The sequence below is a fragment of the Crocuta crocuta genome, unplaced genomic scaffold (genome assembly GCF_008692635.1).
Source record: "Crocuta crocuta isolate KB4526 unplaced genomic scaffold, BGI_CrCroc_1.0 scaffold83, whole genome shotgun sequence".
Taxonomy (NCBI): Eukaryota; Metazoa; Chordata; class Mammalia; order Carnivora; family Hyaenidae; genus Crocuta; species Crocuta crocuta.
The window spans coordinates 5,852,657-5,862,090 of NW_027529638.1; the positions used below are offsets into that span (position 1 = coordinate 5,852,657).

Below are 9,434 nucleotides of genomic sequence, written 5' to 3' on the forward strand. Positions count from 1 at the left end.
CAATTTAAAAATCAGCAGAAGATATGAACAGACGTTTTCCAAAGAAGACAGCAGAATCATGAAAAGATGCTTAACATCACTCATCATCAGAGAAATAGAAATCAAGACTGTAATAAGATATCACTTCACATCTGTCAGAATGGCTAAAATCAACAACACAAGAAATGAGGTGTTGGTGAGGATGTGGAAAGAGGAACACTTGTGCACTGTTAGTAGAAATCAAACTGGTACTGTCACTCTGGAAAATGGTATGGAGTTCCTCAAAAAGTCATAATAGTATTATCCTATGATCAAGCATTTGTACTAGTAGATATTTACTCCAAGAATACAAAAGTACTAATTCAAAGGGATACATGCACCCCTATGTTTATAGCAGCATTATCTACAATTGCCAAATTATGGAAACAGATCAAGTGTCCTTGGACACATAAATGAATGGATAAAGAAGTGTGTGTGTATGTGTGTGTGTGTGTGTACATACATATAGAATAGGTATTAACTCTTCTTTAAACGTTTGGTAGAATTCACCAGTGAAGCCATATGTTCCTGGAATTTTATTTTTTGAGAGTTTTATGATTGCTGACTCAATTTATTTGCAGGCTATTAGTCTGGTCAAATTTCCTATTTCCTTCTGCTTCGCTTTTAGTAGTTTATATTTTTGTAGGAATTTTTCTATATCTTCCAGGTTGTTCAATTTATTGGCATGTAATTTTTCATAATATTCTCTTATAATAATTTTTATCTTTATGGTGTTGATTTTTATTTCTCCTCTGTCATTTGTGATTTTATTTTAGTCCTTTCTCTTTTCTTTTTGGCAAATCTGGCTAAAGATTTCTCAATTTTATTAATTTTTTCAAAGAACCAGCTAGTGGCTTCATTGATCTGCTTTATTGATTTTTTAAATTTCTGTATTATTTATTTCTGCTCTAATCTGTATTATTTCCTTCCTTCTGCTGGCTTTATATTTGTTTGTTGTTCTCTTTCTAGCTCCTTTAGGTGAAAGGCTAGGTTGTTCATTTGAGATTTTTCCTGCTCCTGAATTGCTGTATATGTCCCTCTCAGAACAGCTTTTGCTGTATCGCAAAGATTTGTACATTGTATTTTCATTTGATTCTATGTATTTTTTAAATTTATTCTTTAATTTCTGATTGACCCATTCAATATTTAGTAGCATATAGTTTAACCTCCATGTATTTGTGATCTTTCCAAATTTTTCTTGTGCTTGAGTTCTAGTTTCATCGCATTGTTATCAGAAAATGTACATGGTATATATAATTTCAGTCTTTTGGTATTTGCTATCCTAATATATGCTCTATTCTAGAGAATGTTGCATGTGCATTTGAAGAAAAAAAAACATATGTATTCTGCTGTCTTAGGATAGAATGTTTAAGTGTATTTGTTAAATCCATTTGGTCTAGTGTGTCATTTAAAGCCATTGTTTCCTTATTGATATTCTGTTTAGATGATCTGTTTTTTGATGTCAGTGGTGTGTTAAAGTCCCCTATTGTTACTGTGTTATTACCAATTAGTTCCTTTATGTTTGTTATTAATTCTGTTACGTATTTGTTTGCTTCCCTGTTTGGTGCATACATATTTACAATTGTATCTTTATGATTATAAGATATCCTTCTTTGTCTCTTCTTACAGTCTTTGTTTTAAAGTCTAGTTAGTCCAATATAAGTATTGCTACTCTGGCTTTCTTTTGACATCCATTTGCATAAGTGTTTCTCCACCTCTCATTTTGAATCTGTAGGTGTCTTTAGGTCTAAAATATGTCTCTTGGAGGCAGTATATATATGAATCTTATGGTTTTAACCATTTTGGCACTCTTTTTTTAATTTTTAATTTTTTTTTTTTTAGAAAGAGAGAAAGGAAGCAGGGGAGAGGGGCAGAGGTAGATAGAGAATCTTAGCAGGCTCCACATTCAACATAGAGCCCAACATGAGGCTCAATCCCATGATCCTGGAATCATGACCTGATCCAAAATCAAGAGCCAGATGCTTAACCGACTGAGCCACCGTGGCACCCCAACCACATGTCTTTTATTGGAGTGTACATTTACATTTGAGTTAATTGTTGATAGATATGCATTTATTGCCATTTTATTTCTTGTTTTGTCATTGCTTCAGGAGATTTTCTCTGATCCTTTCTTGTCTTCATCATATTTGTCTCTCCTTTGCACTCAAAGAATTCCCTTTAAATATTTCTTGCCAACTGGTTTAGTGGTCACAAACTTCTTTAGATTTTATTGTCTGGGAAACTCTTTATCTCTCTTTCTATTCTGAGACACCCCCTGAACTACCAGGCCCTGGACACAACATGACTCTTTTTCATAAGGCCATTATTTTCAGGAGCAGGAGACATAACCGGCTTTTCTAACACTGAGAAGGAGATAGAGACTGAAACAAATGCCAAGAGAGAGGAAATTATTTCCTTCCTATTTAAATTTTTTAATGGTTATTTATTTTTGAGAGAGAGAGAAAGACAGAGAAAGCTGGAGAGGGGGAGAGAGAGACACACACACAAAACTTGAAACAGGCTCCAGTCTCTAAGCTGTTAGCACAGAGCCCAGTGCAGGGTCTGAATTCACAAACCATGAGATCATGACCTGAACCAAAGTCAGATGCTTAATCAACTGAGCCACTCAGGCACCCCTGGAGGAATTTATTTCATATGCAAGAACTAGATAAGGCCACATCTAGAGATCTAAGCAAAGCAGATGTAAGTAACATGCCTGATGGAGAATTTAAAGCAACAATCATAAGGATACTCACTGGGCTTCAGAAAACTATAGAGATAAAAGAGTTTAAAAAAAGAATCTTAAATGAACAATATAATAAACAAGATTGGAAATAGGCTTGCTGCAATGCACAACAGGCTGGAAGAAGTATACAGACAAATTAGTGACCTAGGAGACAAAATAATGGAAAATAACGAAGGTGAACAAAAAAGGGAAAGATGAATTGTGCCACATGAGAATAGACTTAGGGAACTCAGTGACTCCATCAGATTTAATAACATTCATATTATAGGAGTTCCATAAGAAGAAGAGAGAGAAAAGGAAGCAGAAAATTTATTTCTCAAAATAACAGCAGAAAATTACCCTAATCTGAGGAAGGAAACAGACATCCAGTTCCAGGAGGCAGAGAACTTTCATCAAAATCAACAAAAGTAGGCCAACACCAAGACATATTGCAATTAAATTTGCAAAATACAGTGGTAAAGAAAAAGTCATAAAAGCAGGAAGACAGACAAAGTCTTTCACTTATGGAGGAAAATCCATAAGGCTAGCTGGAGATTTCTCAACAGAAACTTGGCAAACTGTAAGGGAGCGGCATGATATATTCAATGTGCTGAATAGGAAAAATCTGGAGCCAAGAGTACTCTATCCAGCCAGGCTACCATGCTCTTTTTCATAACTGGGTTTCGTAATAATAAGATGTCATGCAAAATGTAAAGGGCTTTTTTATTGGCTCACATGGTTCAAATGGCTGGAGATAAGGCAGGCTCTGCTCACTGCAGTGGAGGGTTGAACTCGGCTGTTCTGTGAGGCAACTCTGCCTGTCCTCTTCCCACACTTCCATGATCTACCAGGCTACAACAGTGTCACATGTCACATCCAAGCACCATACCATCAGGTAAAAAGTCAAGTCAAAGAATAAAACCCCTGCATCCCATTCTAGTTGGACCAACTCATTTCAAGCGCATTGGACAGTCACTGAGGTGGGGATGTGTGAGTTACACTAAATGACTAAAGCCATCTAGAGCTTCTTTTCTGCTGCCAGAGGTGGAACTAAATAACTGCTTCCTAGTGGCAAAGGAAGGGGATGGATGCTTTGCACAGAAGGAAACCACTAAATATCCACTACAATTTTTAGTACTTTAAAGAAAAAAAACTTTCTGTCAGGTAACTATTTTTATTTTAGTAAATACTTTTATTTTTAAGTTGCTAACGCTATCCCCATTATTAAGTATTCTTGTGCCATAAACAAACAAATCGGCATAATAGCAGAATTTAAATTCTTGCAATTTAATTTCTTACAATTTTCCAAACTAGTGAAGTAAAAGAAAAATGAAGGTTGAAAATATTATAAATATAGGAAAATCTTTGGTGATATATGCATGGAAAAGCAGTTTGAAAACTGCTTGATAAGTTAAAAATAAATGAATACTGTTTTCATGAGTTAGCAGAATGAACTTTGTGGTTAGTACCCTGGTTACTGTTCTTGCACAGAGACAATCATCTTAATATAATCATTACTGATGATGCTAAATTGGGACAGAGCTATTTACAGCAAACAGCAACCCGACACTCTTTAAAGCATAGGAGAAAGAATTGAGTGCTATCATTATGGATCCTTTCTCCATTTCCCAAATACAGATAACATGCCTAGGAAAGTATAAGGAAATTTAGAAGCAGTCAAAAAAATAGCAAATGGAATATTATGACAATGAAATATTGCTCAGCACAAGAAGAGAATGGGTTGAATCAACAATTTTCCTTGGTCTAATGCTACCTGACAGAACAGAAGTGAAAGCTGCTTGAAGAGCCATCTTTTTTCCTTGTCCTGTAAAACCTACCTGGCCTTAATATAGTTCCAGGCACAGAGGCTGAGCTCAATAAATATTTGTGGGACTCATAAAGAGTGTGGTGATAAGTACCAGTGAGAACAGTATTAAAAATAGCCACCATTCTCAAATTCTCCTGAGTGACTAAAGTATTTATCCTTAAGCAGTTGCTTACTGTGCTCAAAGTGTCTGGTATTCCAGTTCTGGTATTCTCTCTCCTTTAGTTTCTTAAAGGATTTCTTTTTGTCTCTCCATCAGTAGATCTCTTATTACTTCATAAATAAAATAGAAGAAGTCATCAATGGGGAAAATGCCTAGCCATCTCCTTCTCTAGTTCTTGTCTGTCCTTGAGGGCACCCATGCTTCCAACTCCTAAGGATCTCACTTTCATGTGGACACTTTGCCCCCTTTTGAATTGCTTTATCAATTTTCTGTCTTTCTGGATATTCTAGCCCCACCTCTCTCTTACCTTTCACCATAGAAATATACTGTTTTCCTCCTTCCATATTTATTTTTTAAAATGAACATACGCACTTTTCCTAATCTCTCATATCTTTCAAATTGAGACTGTCTCCCTCCTTCTCTTAGTCACCAAATTGTTTAAAATAAATTGTCCACCCTTGTTTTCCCAACTTCTTCAGTCCCTCATCACCTAAATCAAATACAATTTGACCTCTATCTTCACCACTCTAATAAAGTGACACAAACCTCACAAGAGATCCTGATTTCCAAATTCAGTTGGACCATTTCCATGGTGCACATACCCTAAGTGGACAGGAAGTAGTGCACATGCTTATATGAACAGAACATCGGATGTTTGTCCTTCTACGCACTTAGCACAAAGCTGTGCAGAGAAAACGTCTGTTAAATAGAAACATGCAAGAATTCCCATATGAAAGTATGTAGACAAAATGTGCAGTACTCATAATACATTCTTCTTTTTACATATTCTCCAAGCTTTTACTGCAAATATATGTTGCAAAAAGTACAGCATTTAAATTACAATCTGTTGTGTACTTTCCGTTATACTGTTCTGAATAAATATCTGAAACGCCTTGAGTGCTGAATGCCAAAGATGATTGAAATCCCTCTGAGCCATAAATTTAAAATGTGTTCTCTGTGGTGGTGAAGATTTTGCATTATGTAAAAGATATAATTGGATACTCTATCCTGAAAGAAAGACAGGACAAATATTACAGAACTCTGCATATCTGATTTCTCTCCTTTTAAAAGTAGAAATAAATTGTATCAGCTTACATGAAAGTGGAATATAAAATATAAAATGATACAAGTCAACATCCATTTTGTTTTCTCTCTGATTCAAGTAGCCCCTAATTTAAACATTCAGACTAGCATCTGATTTTTTTTTGTTCTTGCCATTGTTAAATTCAGTCTAGCATCTCACTGAATGAATAAGAATTTCAGTCTGTTGAGTGAAGAATTAGGTCCTCCTGAAATTTCAGAGTTGGCCAAGTCTCAGAGACTCTGACCTTCTGCTACCAGTGCCAAATTATAGCAGAGTCATTCTTCAGTAGTTTTCCAAATGGGGTTAGCCAAAGAGATGTGGCTTAACACCTGTAATTCCAAGGGCACTGAATAGACTAACAATTTTCCAAACATTTCCCAGCAGACTAAAGAGAAACAAGCATTTAGGAAAATTACCCTTACTCTTTAAAGGCTTTTAGAGAGGGAAAAGTCATATTTTATAAAGGCAAATAATTTCTAAGCTAGGAATTGTAAATTGCTGATTAGTTAATCATCAGGAATTTGTTTACCTGGTTTAATTACTACATATAATCACATATAAACAGAGTCCTAAGAAGCATATGTTGGCTAAGAGGAGATAAATCAGTGCAAGAATTAACTTGTCCTGGTCACTGCTGCAGCAGCATGCAAGAGTTAATATGTTAATAACGGGTGCTTGGATGAGTGTGCAGGGTCTAAAGTGGCAATGGGGGAGCAGGTAATACAAGAGCAATGGGTGTCATCATTGCACTGGGGCCATGCTTATCTTCTGTGTATCGTTCCAATTTTACTGTATCTGCTGCCAAAGCGAGCATGATCCAAGAGCAATCGGAAGAAGATAAAGACATTTTTTATACTCATAATTTGGTCTAAAATCCAACTCAACTGCTAGGTAAATGAAATTGTGCATGTATGTGTGTATTCACGTGTGTGTTTTAGGATCAGAAATAATGTTTAAAATAATCCATTTCAAGAAATCCTGCCAATCAAATGGAAAGATGACTGACGTGTTTGTTGCATTGGCAGATGGTTTAGATGTTGATTTTGTTCGTGTATAAGCTGTTTGTCTTGGGTGTCTACATACTGCTTTCTGAAGGTGACTAAAAATCTCTGCACCTGCCAAATCTCATATTTAACATTCAACAGTTGGTGCAGGCAGGAATATCATTCAGAGACAAAAATCTCCCATTAGTCATGCTATTTTAGGTGGACTATTATCAAAACCTAAGCAAATAGCAACCTAAATTAACTCAAACTTAAATTCAAGGTCTAATTTTGTCCTTTAAGCTTGCTAAGATATTTAGTCTAATACTCATCACTTAATCAACTTAACAAAAGCATCATGGTAACATGAAAAAACAGTGGCATTTACTACATTTTAATTACCATAACAACCTGCAAATGTAGAAACATCAGTCCTCAAAATTTTGGGAGCTGCTTTTGTTTCATCATATTAAGCTTTCAAATATATTACGATATATTTTTCTATATTTTTTTTAGTTTCTATGTTATATAATAATCAGGTTATTTATTTTATTCATACCTTTTATTTAGAGAAATCTCATTTGAAAAAAGCCAGCAGGGGTGCCTGAGTGCCTCAGTCTGTTAGGCGTCCAACTTCAGCTCAGGTCATGATCTTGTAGTTTGTGGGTTCAAGCCCTGCATTACACTCTGTGCTGACAGCTCAGAGCCTGCAGCCTGTTCCAGATTCTGTGTCTCCTTCTCTCTCTGCTCCTCCCACACTCACGCTCTGTCTCAAAAATAAACAAACATTAAAAATAATGAAAACAAAATATGCCTTATAAAAATGTCATATTGGTAATACCATGCCTCCACCTACTATCATAGACCTTTGATTAAAACATGATAGCCTCTTTTTTAAAGAAGGAATCAAACATCACTGATTAAAAGTAGATACTATATTAATACAAAAGTATATATTGTATTTTAAAATGTATGACATTTACACAAAAACTATAATATCTCTTAAAGATTTTTATCTTTGGGGGCACTTGGGTGGCTCAGTCAGTTAAACATCCAACATCTGCTAAGGTCATGATGTGTGGTTTGTGAGTTTGAGCCCTGCGTTGGGCTCTGTGCTGACAGCTCAGAGCCTGGAGCCTTCCGTTTCTGTGTGTGTGTGTTTCTCTGCTCCTCCCCCACTCATGATCTGCCTTTCTCTGTTTCTCAATGATAAAAAACGTAAAAAAAAAGATTTTTATCTTTTTTTGTTATAGCAGAGAACAATGTTGAGTGTAATAACAGCAGCTATTTCAGATATTAATAGCAACTATGTACCAGGCATGGTGTTGAGTGTCGGGGATGGATAAAATAGTCAAAAATAAAGTATTTTCTTCTTTGGCAAAGTTTAAGGTCTAACCATTAGTTTAAGAAAACTGTAGGGGCATCTAAGTGGCTCAGTAAGTTGAGTTACTCTTGATTTCAGCTCAGATCATGATCCCAGAGTGGTGGGATGGAGCCCTACGTCAGGCTCTGTGCTGAGCATGGAACCTGCTTAAGATTCTTTCTTACTCTCTGTCTCTCTAAACTAAAAAATAAATAAAAAATGTAAAAAAATGTGTACAGTGATGGAGGGAAATCATTCTTTACCACAGGTGGTCTTCAATGTTAACTTTATTGCCATGCTAAAGAAACAAAATGCCTTAGCATATTGAATTCCATTTTTTAATAATTATATTTTCAAAATAGCAATATAAAATTTATTGGTTAATATACATTTTACTTTTATAATTCTAAAATTCCAGGATGGTCTACTACTTAATCACTGCCAAAAAAGAAGTGCTAATCAACCTCACTAAAAACAGCTTCATTGTTTTTCTTAGATACAAAGCAACACTTGTTTGACATATAGCTTAATTTTAGACACATTTTTGACTCATTTATTTACTTCTATATATTATTTGCAACCAATTTATCCTGCAGGCCATGCCTGGAAATTACCACGCTCAAGGTTAAATGGTCTATAGAGGCCATGCTGGGTTTTTTAATTGCTCTGAGTACTTAAATATGCAAGATATACTTTTTTTCCAGGCTAAAATTATTGTGGCCAGAATTAAGAGGCATTTTTAATCTCTTGAGTTAAAGCTGACTTCAAACTACTTGATGAGGAAAGTTGGGACCAACTTTTCCCAAAGGATATATCTGAGTAGAAAAGGAGTAGTTATCCACCCCAGATCCTTCTAAGACCCCTCCTCCTGCCTTAGAAATGCTGATCTGCTCCTGGGCCACATAACAATAAAATGTATGGCTCTGTTCTTCATCAATAACACAAAGTAGCGCTCCCAGCACTTGTTAGGTAACCCAACTACAAATTATTATCATTATCCATCAACACTTTAGTTAAGAGAATATCTGTGGAAGATTTCCTGAAATGTAATTCAATCCCCCTAGAGGAACTATTAAAACCAACCTATGGATTAAGACTGATGAACAGAGAAATGGACACCTAGATGCCAAATATTATCCCTCACAGAAACACCTTTGGAAAGCCGTGCTCTTGCCTTGGCATTGTGCCCCAGGCTCTCACTGAAGGACTGTAACAAACAGTCCCATAAAACTCCTCCATGTAGTTGCTACATCAATTTTTTGAGGACACTGTT

The 9,434-nt window shown here is 35.7% G+C and overlaps 1 pseudogene; it reads right to left on the bottom strand.

Annotated features, from left to right (window-relative positions):
• Window positions 1–6,533: 6,533 nt before the first annotated feature.
• LOC144230139 (U6 spliceosomal RNA) lies at window positions 6,534–6,629 on the bottom strand (annotated as a pseudogene).
• Between the last annotated feature and the right edge of the window lie 2,805 nt (window positions 6,630–9,434).